Raw genomic sequence first — 17,099 nt, 5'->3', positions numbered from 1 at the left:
CTCTGTGCCTTGGAATGCTAGGGGGGTTTGCAGGAAGTCCCAGGGACAGAGGCTGCCTCCCCAATGTCAGGGAAGGTATTTCTCGGACTTCCCCGAACAGGGAACACCTGTGACTGAAGAGAGCTGCGTGGAGTTGTCTCTCGAGCTCCCCCCGCACTGACAATGGTTCCGGAATCCTGAGCGTGTGGATGTTCCACCAACGGTCGGCAGCGCGTGGGTTCTAACGGAATGCCTAAGATCGTCTCCCCTGAGGGTTTTCCTAATGTCTCTGTGAGAGGGAATGCTAGGGGGGTTTGCAGGAAATCCCAGGGACAGAGGCTGCCTCCCCAAAGTCAGGGAAGGTATTTCTCGGACTTCCCCGAACAGGGAACACCTGTGACTGAAGAGAGCTGCGTGGAGTTGTCTCTCGAGCTCCCCCCGCACTGACAATGTTTCCGGAATCCTGAGCGTGGGGAGGTTCCCCCAACGGTCGGCAGCGCGTGGGTTTTAACGGAATGCCTAAGCTCGTCTCCCCTGAGGCTTTTCCTAATGTCTCTGTGCCAGGGAATGCTAGGGGGGATGGCAGGATGTCCCAGTGACAGAGGCTGCCTCCCAAAGGTCAGGGAAGTTATTTCTCGGACTTCCACGAACAGGGAACACCTGTGACTGAAGAGGGCTGCGTGGAGTTGCCTCTCGAGCTCCCCCCGCACTGACAATGGTTCCGGAATCCTGAGCGTGGGGAGGTTCCACCAACGGTCGGCAGCGAGTGGGTTCTAACGGAATTGCAAAGCTCGTCTCCCCTGAGGGTTTTCCTAATGTCTCTGTGCCAGGGAATGCTAGGGGTGTTTGCAGGAATCCCAGTGACAGAGGCTGCCTCCCCAAGGCCAGGGAAGTTATTTCTCGGACTTCCCCGAACAGGGAACACCTGTGACTGAAGGGAGCTGCGTGGAGTTGTCTCTCGAGCTCCCCCACGCACTGACAATGTTTCCGGACTCCTGAGCGTGGGGAGGATTCACCAACGGTCGGCAGCGCGTGGGTTCTAACGGAATGCCTAAGCTCGTCTCCCCTGAGGGTTTTCCTAATTTCTCTGTGCCATGGAATGCTAGGGGGGTTTGCAGGAATTCCCAGGGACAGAGGCTGCCTCCCCAAGGTCGGGGAAGGTATTTCTCGGACTTAACCGAACAGGGAACACCTGTGACTGAAGAGAGCTGCGTGGAGTTGTCTCTCGAGCTCCCCCCGCACTGACAATGGTTCCGGAATCCTGAGCGTGTGGATATTCCACCAACGGTCGGCAGCGCGTTGGTTCTAACGGAATGCCTAAGCTCGTCTCCCCTGAGGGTTTTCCTAATGTCTCTGTGCCAGGGAATGCTAGGGGGGTTTGCAGAAAGTCCCAGGGACAGAGGCTGCCTGCCCAAGGTCAGGGAAGGTATTTCTCGGACTTCCCCGAACAGGGAACACCTGTGACTGAAGAGAGCTGCGTGGAGTTGTCTCTCGAGCTCCCCCCGCACTGACAATGGTTCCGGAATCCTGAGCGTGGGGAGGTTCCACCAACGGTCGGCAGCGCGTGGGTTCTAACGGAATGCCTAAGCTCGTCTACCCTGAGGGTTTTCCTAATGTCTCTGTGCCAGGGAATGCTAGGGGTTTTTGCAGGAATTCCCAGGGACAGAGGCTGCCTCCCCAAGGTCAGGGAAGGTATTTCTCGGACTTCCCCGAACAGGGAACACCTGTGACTGAAGAGAGCTGCGTGGAGTTTTCTCTCGAGCTCCCCCACGCACTGACAATGGTTCCGGAATCCTGAGCGTGGGGAGGTTCCACCAACGGTCGGCAGCGCGTGGGTTCTAACGGAATGCCAAAGCTCGTCTCCCCTGAGGGTTTTCCTAATGTCTCTGTGCCAGGGAATGCTAGGGGTGCTTTTAGGAAGTCCCAGGGACAGAGGCTGCCTCCCCAAGGTCAGGGAAGATATTTCTCGGACTTCCACGAACAGGGAACACCTGTGACTGAAGAGAGCCGCGTGGAGTTGTCTCTCGAGCTCCCCCACGCACTGACAATGATTCCGGAATCCTGAGCGTGGGGAGGTTCCATCAAAGGTCGGCAGCGCGTGGGTTCTAACGGAATGCCTAAGCTCGTCTCCCCTGAGTGTTTTCCTAATGTCTCTGTGCCAGGGAATGCTAGGGGCGTTTGCAGGAATCCCAGTGACAGAGGCTGCCTCCCCAAGGCCAGGGAAGTTATTTCTCGGACTTCCCCGAACAGGGAACACCTGTGACTGAAGGGAGCTGCGTGGAGTTGTCTCTCGAGCTCCCCCACGCACTGACAATGTTTCCGGACTCCTGAGCGTGGGGAGGTTTCACCAACGGTCGGCAGCGCGTGGGTTCTAACGGAATGCCTAAGCTCGTCTCCCCTGAGGGTTTTCCTAATTTCTCTGTGCCATGGAATGCTAGGGGGGTTTGCAGGAATTCCCAGGGACAGAGGCTGCCTCCCCAAGGTCGGGGAAGGTATTTCTCGGACTTAACCGAACAGGGAACACCTGTGACTGAAGAGAGCTGCGTGGAGTTGTCTCTCGAGCTCCCCCCGCACTGACAATGGTTCCGGAATCCTGAGCGTGTGGATATTCCACCAACGGTCGGCAGCGCGTTGGTTCTAACGGAATGCCTAAGCTCGTCTCCCCTGAGGGTTTTCCTAATGTCTCTGTGCCAGGGAATGCTAGGGGGGTTTGCAGAAAGTCCCAGGGACAGAGGCTGCCTCCCCAAGGTCAGGGAAGGTATTTCTCGGACTTCCCCGAACAGGGAACACCTGTGACTGAAGAGAGCTGCGTGGAGTTGTCTCTCGAGCTCCCCCCGCACTGACAATGGTTCCGGAATCCTGAGCGTGGGGAGGTTCCACCAACGGTCGGCAGCGCGTGGGTTCTAACGGAATGCCTAAGCTCGTCTACCCTGAGGGTTTTCCTAATGTCTCTGTGCCAGGGAATGCTAGGGGTTTTTGCAGGAATTCCCAGGGACAGAGGCTGCCTCCCCAAGGTCAGGGAAGGTATTTCTCGGACTTCCCCGAACAGGGAACACCTGTGACTGAAGAGAGCTGCGTGGAGTTTTCTCTCGAGCTCCCCCACGCACTGACAATGGTTCCGGAATCCTGAGCGTGGGGAGGTTCCACCAACGGTCGGCAGCGCGTGGGTTCTAACGGAATGCCAAAGCTCGTCTCCCCTGAGGGTTTTCCTAATGTCTCTGTGCCAGGGAATGCTAGGGGTGCTTTCAGGAAGTCCCAGGGACAGAGGCTGCCTCCCCAAGGTCAGGGAAGATATTTCTCGGACTTCCACGAACAGGGAACACCTGTGACTGAAGAGAGCCGCGTGGAGTTGTCTCTCGAGCTCCCCCACGCACTGACAATGATTCCGGAATCCTGAGCGTGGGGAGGTTCCATCAAAGGTCGGCAACGCGTGGGTTCTAACGGAATGCCTAAGCTCGTCTCCCCTGAGTGTTTTCCTAATGTCTCTGTGCCAGGGAATGCTAGGGGCGTTTGCAGGAAGTCCCAGTGACAGAGACTGCCTTCCCAAGGTAAGGGAAGTTATTTCTCGGACTTCCGCGAACAGGGAACACCTGTGACTGAAGAGAGCAGCGTGGAGTTGTCTCTCGAGCTCCCCCACGCACTGACAAATGTTCCGGAATCCTGAGCGTGGGGAGGTTCCACCAACGGTCGTCAGCGCGTGGGTTCTAACGGAATGCCTAAGCTGGTCTCCCCTTAGGGTTTTCCTAATGCCTCTGTGCCAGGAATGCTAGGGGGGTTTGCAGGAAGTCCCAGTCACAGAGGCTGCCTCCCCAAGGTCAGGGAAGGTATTTCTAAGAATTCCCCGAACAGGGAACACCTGTGACTGAAGAGAGCTGCGTGGAGTTGTCTCTCGAGCTCCCCCACGCACTGACAATGGTTCCGGAATCCTGAGCGTGGGGAGGTTCCACCAACGGTCGGCAGCGCGTGGGTTCTAACGGAATGCCTAAGCTCGTCTCCCCTGAGGGTTTTCGTAATGTCTCTGTGCCATGGAATGCTAGGGGTGTTTGCAGGAAGTCCCAGTGACAGAGGATGCCTCCCCAAGGTCAGGGAATGTATTTCTCGGACTTCCCCGAACAGGGAACACCTGTGACTGAAGAGAGCTGCGTGGAGTTGTCTCTCGAGCTTCCCCACGCACTGACAATGGTTCCGGAATCCTGAGCGTGGGGAGGTTGCACCAACTGTCGGCAGCGCGTGGGTTCTAACGGAATGCCTAAGCTCGTCTCCCCTGAGGGTTTTCCTAATGTGTCTGTGCCAGGGAAGGCTATTGGGGTTTGCAGGAAGTCCCAGTGACAGAGGGTGCCTCCCCAAGGTCAGGGAAGGTATTTCTCGGAATTCCCCGAACAGGGAACACCTGTGACTGAAGCGAGCTACGTGGAGTTGTCTATCGAGCTCCCCCACGCACTGACAATTGTTCCGGTATCCTGACCGTGGGGAGGTTCCACCAACGGTCGGCAGCGCGTGGGTTCTAACGGAATGCCTAAGCTTGTCTCCCCTGAGGGTTTTCCTAATGTCTCTGTGCCAGGGAAGTCTATTGGGGTTTGCAGGTAGTCCCAGTGACAGAGGCTGCCTCCCCCAGGTCAGGGAAGGTATTTCTCGGACTTCCCCGAACAGCGAACACCTGTGACTGAAGAGAGCTGCGTGGAGTTGTCTCTCGAGCTCCCCCACGCACTGACAATGGTTCCGGAATCCTGAGCATTGGGAGGTTCCACCAACGGTCGGCAGCGCGTGGGTTCTAACGGAATGCCTAAGCTCGTCTCCCCTGAGGGTTTTCCTAATGTCTCTGTGCCAGGGAATGCTAGGGGGGTTTGCAGGAAGTCCCAGTGACAGAGGCTGCCTCCCCAAGGTCAGGGAAGGTGTTTCTCGGACTTCCCCGAAAAGGGAACACCTGTGACTGAAGAGAGCTGCGTGGACTTGTCTCTCGAGCTCCCCCACGCACTGACAATGGTTCCGGAATCCTGAGCGTGGGGAGGTTCCACCAACTGTCGGCAGCTCGTGGGTTCTAACGGAATGCCTAAGCTCGTCTCCCCTGAGGGTTTTCCTAATGTCTCTGTGCCTGGGAATGCTAGGGGCGTTTGCAGGAAGTCCCAGTGACAGAGACTGCCTTCCCAAGGTAAGGGAAGGTATTTCTCGGACTTCCGCGTACAGGGAACACCTGTGACTGAAGAGAGCAGCGTGGAGTAGTCTCTCGAGCTCCCCCACGCACTGAGAAATGTTCCGGAATCCTGAGCGTGGGGAGGTTCCACCAACGGTCGTCAGCGCGTGGGTTCTAACGGAATGCCTAAGCTGGTCTCCCTTTAGGGTTTTCCTAATGCCTCTGTGCCAGGAATGCTAGGGGGGTTTGCAGGAAGTCCCAGTCACAGAGGCTGCCTCCCCAAGTTCAGGGAAGGTATTTCTAAGAATTCCCCGAACAGGGAACACCTGTGACTGAAGAGAGCTGCGTGGAGTTGTCTCTCGAGCTCCCCCACGCAGTGACAATGGTTCCGGAATCCTGAGCGTGGGGAGGTTCCACCAACGGTCGGCAGCGCGTGGGTTCTAACGGAATGCCTAAGCTCGTCTCCCCTGAGGGTTTTCGTAATGTCTCTGTGCCATGGAATGCTAGGGGTGTTTGCAGGAAGTCCCAGTGACAGAGGATGCCTCCCCAAGGTCAGGGAATGTATTTCTCGGACTTCCCCGAACAGGGAACACCTGTGACTGAAGAGAGCTGCGTGAAGTTGTCTCTCGAGCTTCCCCACGCACTGACAATGGTTCCGGAATCCTGAGCGTGGGGAGGTTCCACCAACTGTCGGCAGCGCGTGGGTTCTAACGGAATGCCTAAGCTCGTCTCCCCTGAGGGTTTTCCTAATGTGTCTGTGCCAGGGAAGGCTAGGGGGGTTTGCAGGAAGTCCCAGTGACAGAGGCTGCCTCCCCAAGGTCAGGGAAGGTATTTCTCGGAATTCCCCGAACAGGGAACACCTGTGACTGAAGAGCGCTGCGTGGAGTTGTCTATCGAGCTCCCCCACGCACTGACAATTGTTCCGGTATCCTGACCGTGGGGAGGTTCCACCAACGGTCGGCAGCGCGTGGGTTCTAACGGAATGCCTAAGCTCGTCTCCCCTGAGGGTTTTCCTAATGTCTCTGTGCCAGGGAAGTCTATTGGGGTTTGCAGGTAGTCCCAGTGACAGAGGCTGCCTCCCCCAGGTCAGGGAAGGTATTTCTCGGACTTCCCCGAACAGCGAACACCTGTGACTGAAGAGAGCTGCGTGGAGTTGTCTCTCGAGCTCCCCCACGCACTGACAATGGTTCCGGAATCCTGAGCGTTGGGAGGTTCCACCAACGGTCGGCAGCGCGTGGGTTCTAACGGAATGCCTAAGCTCGTCTCCCCTGAGGGTTTTCCTAATGTCTCTGTGCCAGGGAATGCTAGGGGGGTTTGCAGGAAGTCCCAGTGACAGAGGCTGCCTCCCCAAGGTCAGGGAAGGTTTTTCTCGGACTTCCCCGAACAGGGAACACCTGTGACTGAAGAGAGCTGCGTGGAGTTGTCTCTCGATCTCCCCCACGCACTGACAATGGTTCCGGAATCCTGAGCGTGGGGAGGTTCCACCAACTGTCGGCAGCTCGTGGGTTCTAACGGAATGCCTAAGCTCGTCTCCCCTGAGGGTTTTCCTAATGTCTCTGTGCCAGGGAATGCTAGGGGGGTTTGCAGGAACTCCCAGTGACAGAGGCTGCCTCACCAAGGTCAGGGAAGGTATTTCTCGGACTTCCCCGAACAGGGAACACCTGTGACTGAAGAGAGCTGCGTGGAGTTGTCTCTGGAGCTCACCCACTCACTGCCAATGGTTCCGGAATCCTGAGCGTGGGGACGTTCCACCAACGGTCGGCAGCGCGTGAGTTCTAAAGGAATGCCTAAGCTCGTCTCCCCTGAGGATTTTCCTAATGTCTCTGTGCCAGGGAATGCTAGGGGGGTTTGCAGGAAGTCCCAGGGACAGAGGCTGCCTCCCCAAGTCAGGGAAGGTATTTCTCGGACTTCCCCGATCAGGGAACACCTGTGACTGAAGAGAGCTGCGTGGAGTTGTCTCTCGAGCTCCCCCATGCACTGACAATGGTTCCGGAATCCTGAGCGTGGGGAGGTTCCACCAACAGTCGGCAGCGCGTGGGTTCTAACGGAATGCCTAAGCTCGTCTCCCCTGAGGGTTTTCCTAATGTCTCTGTGCCAGGGAATGCTAGGGGGGTTTGCAGGAATTCCCAGGGACAGAGGCTTCCGCCCCAAGGTCAGGGAAAGTATTTCTCGGACTTCCTCGTACAGGGAACACCTGTAACTGAAGAGAGCTGCGTGGAGTAGTCTCTCGAGCTCCCCCACGCACTGACAATGGTTCCGGAATCCTGAGCGTGGGGAGGTTCCACCAACGGTCGGCAGCGCGTGGGTTCTAACGGAATGCCTAAGCTCGTCTCCCCTGAGGGTTTTCCTAATGTCTCTGTTCCAGGCAATGCTAGGGCAGTTTGCAGGAAGTCCCACTGACACAGGGTGCCTCCCCAAGTTCAGGGAAGGTATTTCTCGGACTTCCCCGAACAGGGAACACCTGTGACTGAAGAATGCAGCGTGGAGTTGTCTCTCGAGCTCCCCCACGCACTGACAATGTTTCCGGAATCCTGAGCTTTGGTAGGTTCCACCAGCGGTCGGCAGCGCGTGGGTTCTAACGGAATGCCTAAGCTCGTCTCCCCTGGGGTTTTCCTAATGTCTCTGCCAGGGAATGCTATGGGGGTTTGCAGGAATTCCCAGGGACACAGGCTGCCTCCCCAAGGTCATGGAAGTTATTTCTAAGACTTCCCCGAACAGGGAACACCTGTGACTGAAGAGAGCTGCGTGGAGTTGTCTCTCGAGCTCCCACACGCACTGACAATGGTTCCGGAATCCTGAGCGTGGGGAGGTTCCACCAAAGGTCGGCAGCGCGTGGGTTCTTACGGAATGCCTTGGCTCGTCTCCCCTGAGGGTTTTCCTAATGTCTCTGTGCCAGGGAATGCTAGGGGGGTTTGCAGGAATTCCCAGTGACAGAGGCTGCCTCCCCAAGGTCAGGGAAGGTATTTCTCTGACTTCCCCGAACAGCGAACACCTGGGACTGAAGAGAGCTGCGTGGAGTTGTCTCTCGAGCTCCCCCACGCACTGACAATGTTTCCGGAATCCTGAGCGTGGGGAGGTTCCACCAACGGTCGGCAGCGCGTGGGTTCTAACGGAATGCCTAAGCTCGTCTCCCCTGAGTGTTTTCCTAATGTCTCTGTGCCAGGGAATGCTAGGGGTGTTTGCAGGAAGTCCCAGTGATATAGGCTGCCTCCCCAAGGTCAGGGAAGGTATTTCTAAGACTTCCCCGAACAGGGAACACCTGTGACTGAAGAGAGCTGTGTGGAGTTGTCTCTCGAGCTCCCCCACGCACTGACAATGTTTCCGGAATCCTGAGCGTGGGGAGGTTCCACCAACGGTCGGCAGCGCTTGGGTTCTAACGGAATGCCTAAGCTCGTCTCCCCTGAGGGTTTTCCTAATGTCTCTGTGCCAGGGAATGCTAGGGCAGTTTGCAGGAAGTCCCACTGACACAGGCTGCCTCCCCAATTTCAGGGAAGGTATTTCTCGGACTTCCCCGAACAGGGAACACCTGTGACTGAAGAGAGCTGCGTGGAGTTGTCTCTCGAGCTCCCCCACGCACTGACAATGGTTCCGGAATCCTGAGCGTAGGGAGGTTCCACCAACAGTCGGCAGCGCGTGGGTCCTAACGGAATGCCTAAGCTCGTCTCCCCTGAGGGTTTTCCAAATATCTCTGTGCCAGGGAATGCTAGGGGGGTTTGCGGGAATTTCCAGTGACAGAGGCTGCCTCCCCAAGGTCAGGGAAGGTATTTCTCGGACTTCCCCGCATAGGGAAAACCTGTGACTTAAGAGAGCTGCGTGGAGTTGTCTCTCGAGCTCCCCCACGCACTGACAATGGTTCCGGAATCCTGAGTGTGGGGAGGTTCCACCAACGGTCGGCAGCGCGTGGGTTCAAACAGAATGCCTAAGCTCGTCTCCCCTGAGGGTTTTCCTAATGTCTCTGTGCCAGGGAATGCTAGGGGGGTTTGCAGGAAGTCCCAGGGTCAGAGGCTGCCTCCCCAAGGTCAGGGAAGGTATTTCTCGGACTTCCCCGAACAGGGAACACCTGTGACTGAAGAGAGCTGCGTGGAGTTGTCTCTCGAGCTCCCCCACGCACTGACAATGGTTCCGGAATCCTGAGCGTGGGGAGGTTCCATCAACGGTCGGCAGCGCATGGGTTCTAACGGAATGCCTAAGCTCGTCTCCCCTGAGGGTTTTCTTAATATCTCTGTGCCAGGGAAAGCTAGGGGGGTTTGCAGGAAGTCACAGTGACAGAGGCTGCCTCCCCAAGGTCAGGGAAGGTATTTTTAAGACTTCCCCGAACAGGGAACACCTGTGACTGAAGAGCGCTGCGTGGAGTTTTCTCTCGAGATGCCCCACGCACTGACAAAGGTACCGGAATCATGAGCGTGGGGAGGTTCCACCAACGGTCGGCACCGCGTGGGTTCTAACGGAATGCCTAAGCTCGTCTCCCCTGAGGGTTTTCCTAATGTCTCTGTGCCAGGGAATGCTAGGAGGGTTTGCAGGAATTCCCAGTGACATTGGCTGCCTCCCCAAGGCCAGGGAAGGTATTTCTAAGACTTCCCCGAACAGGGAACACCTGTGACTGAAGAGAGCTGCGTGGAGTTGTCTCTCGAGCTCCCCCACGCACTGACAATGGTTCCGGAATCCTGAGCGTGGGGAGGTTCCACCAACGGTCTTCAGCGTGTGGGTTCTAAAGGAATGCCTAAGCTCGTCTCCCCTGAGGGTTTTCCTAATGTCTCTTTGCCAGGGAATGCTAGGGGGGTTTTCAGGAAGTCCCAGTGACAGAGGCTGACTCCCCAAGGTCAGGGAAGTTATTTCTAAGACTTCCCCGAACAGGGAACACCTGTGACTGAAGAGCGCTTCGTGGAGTTGTCTCTCGAGCTCCCCCACGCACTGACAATGGTTCCGGAATCCTAAGCGTGGGAAGGTTCCACCAACGGTCGGCAGCGCGTGGGTTCTAACGGAATGCCTAAGCTCGTCTCCCCTGAGGGTTTTCCTAATGTCTCTGTGCCAGGGAATGCTAGGGGATTTTGCAGGAAGTCCCAGTGACAGCGGCTGCCTCCCCAAGGTCAGGGAAGGTATTTCTCGGACTTCCCTGAACAGGGAACACCTGTGACTGAAGAGCGCTGCTTGGAGTTCTCTCTCGAGCTCCCCCACGCACTGACAATGGTTCCGGAATCCTGAGCGTGGGGAGGTTCCACCAACGGTCGGCAGCACGTGGGTTCTAACGGAATGCCTAAGCTCGTCTCCCCTGAGGGTTTTCCTAATGTCTCTGTGCCAGGGAATGCTAGGGGTGCTTTCAGGAAGTCCCAGGGACAGAGGCTGCCTCCCCAAGGTCAGGGAAGATATTTCTCGGACTTCCATGAACAAGGAACACCTGTGATTGAAGAGAGCCGCGTGGAGTTGTCTCTCGAGCTCCCCCACGCACTGACAATGATTCCGGAATCCTGAGCGTGGGGAGGTTCCATCAAAGGTCGGCAGCGCGTGGGTTCTAACGGAATGCCTAAGCTCGTCTCCCCTGAGGGTTTTCCTAATATCTCTGTGCCAGGGAATGCTAGGGGCGTTTGCAGGAAGTCCCAGTGACAGAGACTGCCTTCCCAAGGTAAGGGAAGGTATTTCTCGAACTTCCGCGAACAGGGAACACCTGTGACTGAAGAGAGCAGCGTGGAGTTGTCTCTCGAGCTCCCCCACGCACTGACAAATGTTCCGGAATCCTGAGCGTGGGGAGGTTCCACCAACGGTCGTCAGCACGTGGGTTCTAACGGAATGCCTAAGCTGGTCTCCCCTTAGGGTTTTCCTAATGCCTCTGTGCCAGGAATGCTAGGGGGGTTTGCAGGAAGTCCCAGTCACAGAGGCTGCCTCCCCAAGGTCAGGGAAGGTATTTCTAAGAATTCCCCGAACAGGGAACACCTGTGACTGAAGAGAGCTGCGTGGAGTTGTCTCTCGAGCTCCCCCACGCAGTGACAATGGTTCCGGAATCCTGAGCGTGGGGAGGTTCCACCAACGGTCGGCAGCGCGTGGGTTCTAACGGAATGCCTAAGCTCGTCTCCCCTGAGGGTTTTCGTAATATCTCTGTGCCATGGAATGCTAGGGGTGTTTGCAGGAAGTCCCAGTGACAGAGGATGCCTCCCCAAGGTCAGGGAATGTATTTCTCGGACTTCCCCGAACAGGGAACACCTGTGACTGAAGAGAGCTGCGTGAAGTTGTCTCTCGAACTTCCCCACGCACTGACAATTGTTCCGGAATCCTGAGCGTGGGGAGGTTCCACCAACTGTCGGCAGCGCGTGGGTTCTAACGGAATGCCTAAGCTCGTCTCCCCTGAGGGTTTTCCTAATGTGTCTGTGCCAGGGAAGGCTAGGGGGGTTTGCAGGAAGTCCCAGTGACAGAGGCTGCCTCCCCAAGGTCAGGGAAGGTATTTCTCGGAATTCCCCGAACAGGGAACACCTGTGACTGAAGAGAGCTGCGTGGAGTTGTCTATCGAGCTCCCCCACGCACTGACAATTTTTCCGGTATCCTGACCGTGGGGAGGTTCCACCAACGGTCGGCAGCGCGTGGGTTCTAACGGAATGCCTAAGCTCGTCTCCCCTGAGGGTTTTCCTAATGTCTCTGTGCCAGGGAAGTCTATTGGGGTTTGCAGGTAGTCCCAGTGACAGAGGCTGCCTCCCCCAGGTCAGGGAAGGTATTTCTCGGACTTCCCCGAACAGCGAACACCTGTGACTGAAGAGAGCTGCGTGGAGTTGTCTCTCGAGCTCCCCCACGCACTGACAATGGTTCCGGAATCCTGAGCGTTGGGAGGTTCCACCAACGGTCGGCAGCGCGTGGGTTCTAACGGAATGCCTAAGCTCGTCTCCCCTGAGGGTTTTCCTAATGTCTCTGTGCCAGGGAATGCTAGGGGGGTTTGCAGGAAGTCCCAGTGACAGAGGCTGCCTCCCCAAGGTCAGGGAAGGTTTTTCTCGGACTTCCCCGAACAGGGAACACCTGTGACTGAAGAGAGCTGCGTGGAGTTGTCTCTCGAACTCCCCCACGCACTGACAATGGTTCCGGAATCCTGAGCGTGGGGAGGTTCCACCAACTGTCGGCAGCTCGTGGGTTCTAACGGAATGCCTAAGCTCGTCTCCCCTGAGGGTTTTCCTAATGTCTCTGTGCCAGGGAATGCTAGGGGGGTTTGCAGGAACTCCCAGTGACAGAGGCTGCCTCACCAAGGTCAGGGAAGGTATTTCTCGGACTTCCCCGAACAGGGAACACCTGTGACTGAAGAGAGCTGCGTGGAGTTGTCTCTGGAGCTCACCCACTCACTGACAATCGTTCCGGAATCCTGAGCGTGGGGACGTTCCACCAACGGTCGGCAGCGCGTGAGTTCTAACGGAATGCCTAAGCTCGTCTCCCCTGAGGATTTTCCTAATGTCTCTGTGCCAGGGAATGCTAGGGGGGTTTGCAGGAAGTCCCAGGGACAGAGGCTGCCTCCCCAAGTCAGGGAAGGTATTTCTCGGACTTCCCCGATCAGGGAACACCTGTGACTGAAGAGAGCTGCGTGGAGTTGTCTCTCGAGCTCCCCCATGCACTGACAATGGTTCCGGAATCCTGAGCGTGGGGAGGTTCCACCAACAGTCGGCAGCGCGTGGGTTCTAACGGAATGCCTAATCTCGTCTCCCCTGAGGGTTTTCCTAATGTCTCTGTGCCAGGGAATGCTAGGGGGGTTTGCAGGAATTCCCAGGGACAGAGGCTTCCGCCCCAAGGTCAGGGAAAGTATTTCTCGGACTTCCTCGTACAGGGAACACCTGTAACTGAAGAGAGCTGCGTGGAGTAGTCTCTCGAGCTCCCCCACGCACTGACAATGGTTCCGGAATCCTGAGCGTGGGGAGGTTCCACCAACGGTCGGCAGTGCGTGGGTTCTAACGGAATGCCTAAGCTCGTCTCCCCTGAGGGTTTTCCTAATGTCTCTGTTCCAGGCAATGCTAGGGCAGTTTGCAGGAAGTCCCACTGACACAGGGTGCCTCCACAAGTTCAGGGAAGGTATTTCTCGGACTTCCCCGAACAGGGAACACCTGTGACTGAAGAATGCAGCGTGGAGTTGTCTCTCGAGCTCCCCCACGCACTGACAATGTTTCCGGAATCCTGAGCTTTGGGAGGTTCCACCAGCGGTCGGCAGCGCGTGGGTTCTAACGGAATGCCTAAGCTCGTCTCCCCTGGGGTTTTCCTAATGTCTCTGCCAGGGAATGCTATGGGGGTTTGCAGGAATTCCCAGGGACACAGGCTGCCTCCCCAAGGTCATGGAAGTTATTTCTAAGACTTCCCCGAACAGGGAACACCTGTGACTGAAGAGAGCTGCGTGGAGTTGTCTCTCGAGCTCCCCCACGCACTGACAATGGTTCCGGAATCCTGAGCGTGGGGAGGTTCCACCAAAGGTCGGCAGCGCGTGGGTTCTTACGGAATGCCTTGGCTCGTCTCCCCTGAGGGTTTTCCTAATGTCTCTGTGCCAGGGAATGCTAGGGGGGTTTGCAGGAATTCCCAGTGACAGAGGCTGCCTCCCCAAGGTCAGGGAAGGTATTTCTCTGACTTCCCCGAACAGCGAACACCTGGGACTGAAGAGAGCTGCGTGGAGTTGTCTCTCGAGCTCCCCCACGCACTGACAATGGTTCCGGAATCCTGAGCGTGGGGAGGTTCCACCAACGGTCGGCAGCGCGTGGGTTCTAACGGAATGCCTAAGCTCGTCTCCCCTGAGTGTTTTCCTAATGTCTCTGTGCCAGGGAATGCTAGGGGTGTTTGCAGGAAGTCCCAGTGATATAGGCTGCCTCCCCAAGGTCAGGGAAGGTATTTCTAAGACTTCCCCGAACAGGGAACACCTGTGACTGAAGAGAGCTGTGTGGAGTTGTCTCTCGAGCTCCCCCACGCACTGACAATGTTTCCGGAATCCTGAGCGTGGGGAGGTTCCACCAACGGTCGGCAGCGCTTGGGTTCTAACGGAATGCCTAAGCTCGTCTCCCCTGAGGGTTTTCCTAATGTCTCTGTGCCAGGGAATGCTAGGGCAGTTTGCAGGAAGTCCCACTGACACAGGCTGCCTCCCCAATTTCAGGGAAGGTATTTCTCGGACTTCCCCGAACAGGGAACACCTGTGACTGAAGAGAGCTGCGTGGAGTTGTCTCTCGAGCTCCCCCACGCACTGACAATGGTTCCGGAATCCTGAGCGTAGGGAGGTTCCACCAACAGTCGGCAGCGCGTGGGTCCTAACGGAATGCATAAGCTCGTCTCCCCTGAGGGTTTTCCAAATATCTCTGTGCCAGGGAATGCTAGGGGGGTTTGCGGGAATTTCCAGTGACAGAGGCTGCCTCCCCAAGGTCAGGGAAGGTATTTCTCGGACTTCCCCGCATAGGGAAAACCTGTGACTTAAGAGAGCTGCGTGGAGTTGTCTCTCGAGCTCCCCCACGCACTGACAATTGTTCCGGAATCCTGAGTGTGGGGAGGTTCCACCAACGGTCGGCAGCGCGTGGGTTCAAACAGAATGCCTAAGCTCGTCTCCCCTGAGGGTTTTCCTAATGTCTCTGTGCCAGGGAATGCTAGGGGGGTTTGCAGGAATTCCCAGGGTCAGAGGCTGCCTCCCCAAGGTCAGGGAAGGTATTTCTCGGACTTCCCCGAACAGGGAACACCTGTGACTGAAGAGAGCTGCGTGGAGTTGTCTCTCGAGCTCCCCCACGCACTGACAATGGTTCCGGAATCCTGAGCGTGGGGAGGTTCCATCCACGGTCGGCAGCGCATGGGTTCTAACGGAATGCCTAAGCTCGTCTCCCCTGAGGGTTTTCTTAATATCTCTGTGCCAGGGAAAGCTAGGGGGGTTTGCAGGAAGTCACAGTGACAGAGGCTGCCTCCCCAAGGTCAGGGAAGGTATTTCTAAGACTTCCCCGAACAGGGAACACCTGTGACTGAAGAGCGCTGCGTGGAGTTTTCTCTCGAGATGCCCCACGCACTGACAAATGTACCGGAATCATGAGTGTGGGGAGGTTCCACCAACGGTCGGCACCGCGTGGGTTCTAACGGAATGCCTAAGCTCGTCTCCCCTGAGGGTTTTCCTAATGTCTCTGTGCCAGGGAATGCTAGGAGGGTTTGCAGGAAGTCCCAGTGACATTGGCTGCCTCCCCAAGGCCAGGGAAGGTATTTCTAAGACTTCCCCGAACAGGGAACACCTGTGACTGAAGAGAGCTGCGTGGAGATGTCTCTCGAGCTCCCCCACGCACTGACAATGGTTCCGGAATCCTGAGCGTGGGGAGGTTCCACCAACGGTCTTTAGCGTGTGGGTTCTAAAGGAATGCCTAAGCTCGTCTCCCCTGAGGGTTTTCCTAATGTCTCTTTGCCAGGGAATGCTAGGGGAGTTTGCAGGAAGTCCCAGGGACAGAGGCTGCCTCCCCAAGGTCAGGGAAGTTATTTCTCCGACTTCCACGAGCAGGGAACACCTTTGACTGAAGAGAGCTGCGTGGAGTTGTCTCTCGAGCTCCACCACGCACTGACAATTGTTCCGGAATCCTGAGCGTGGGGAGGTTCCACCAACGGTCGGCAGCACGTGGGTTCTAACGGAATGCCTAAGCTCGTCTCCCCTGAGAATTTTCCTAATGTCTCTTTGCCAGGGAATGCTAGGGGGGTTTGCAGGAAGTCCCAGTGACAGAGGCTGCCTCCCCAAGGTCAGGGAAGGTATTTCTCGGACTTCCCCGAACAGGGAACACCTGGGACTGAAGAGAGTTGCGTGGAGTTGTCTCTCGAGCTCCCCGACGCACTGACAATGGTTCTGGAATCCTGAGCGTGGGGAGGTTCCACCAACGGTAGGCACCGCGTGGGTTCTAACGGAATGCCTTAGCTCGTCTCCCCTGAGGGTTTTCCTAATGTCACTGTGCCAGGGAATGCTAGTGGTGTTTGCAGGAAGTCCCAGTGACAGAGGCTGCCTCCCCAAGGTCATGGAAGGTATTTCTCGGACTTCCCCGAACAGGGAACACCTGTGACTGAAGAGGGCTGCGTGGAGTTGTCTCTCGAGCTCCCCCACGCACTGACAATGGTTCCGGAATCCTGAGCGTGGGTAGGTTCCACCAACGGTCGGCAGCGCGTGGGTTCTAACGGAATGCCTAAGCTCGTCTCCCCTGAGGGTTTTCCTAATGTCTCTGTGCCAGGGAATGCTAGGGGTGCTTTCAGGAAGTCCCAGGGACAGAGGCTGCCTCCCCAAGGTCAGGGAAGATATTTCTCGGACTTCCATGAACAAGGAACACCTGTGACTGAAGAGAGCCGCGTGGAGTTGTCTCTCGAGCTCCCCCACGCACTGACAATGATTCCGGAATCCTGAGCGTGGGGAGGTTCCATCAAAGGTCGGCAGCGCGTGGGTTCTAACGGAATGCCTAAGCTCGTCTCCCCTGAGGGTTTTCCTAATATCTCTGTGCCAGGGAATGCTAGGGGCGTTTGCAGGAAGTCCCAGTGACAGAGACTGCCTTCCCAAGGTAAGGGAAGGTATTTCTTGAACTTCCGCGAACAGGGAACACCTGTGACTGAAGAGAGCAGCGTGGAGTTGTCTCTCGAGCTCCCCCACGCACTGACAAATGTTCCGGAATCCTGAGCGTGGGGAGGTTCCACCAACGGTCGTCAGCACGTGGGTTCTAACGGAATGCCTAAGCTGGTCTCCCCTTAGGGTTTTCCTAATGCCTCTGTGCCAGGAATGCTAGGGGGGTTTGCAGGAAGTCCCAGTCACAGAGGCTGCCTCCCCAAGGTCAGGGAAGGTATTTCTAAGAATTCCCCGAACAGGGAACACCTGTGACTGAAGAGACCTGCGTGGAGTTGTCTCTCGAGTTCCCCCACGCACTGACAATGGATCCGGAATCCAGATCGTGGGGAGGTACCACCAACGGTCGGCAGCGCGTGGGTTCTAACGGAATGCCTAAGCTCGTCTCCCCTGAGGGTTTTCCTAATGTCTCTGTGTCAGGGAATGCTAGGGGGGTTTGCA

Source organism: Vicugna pacos, unplaced genomic scaffold (assembly GCF_048564905.1).
Source record: "Vicugna pacos unplaced genomic scaffold, VicPac4 SAC-SAT, whole genome shotgun sequence".
Classification (NCBI taxonomy): domain Eukaryota; kingdom Metazoa; phylum Chordata; class Mammalia; order Artiodactyla; family Camelidae; genus Vicugna; species Vicugna pacos.
Note: the sequence above shows the minus strand (reverse complement) of the source record.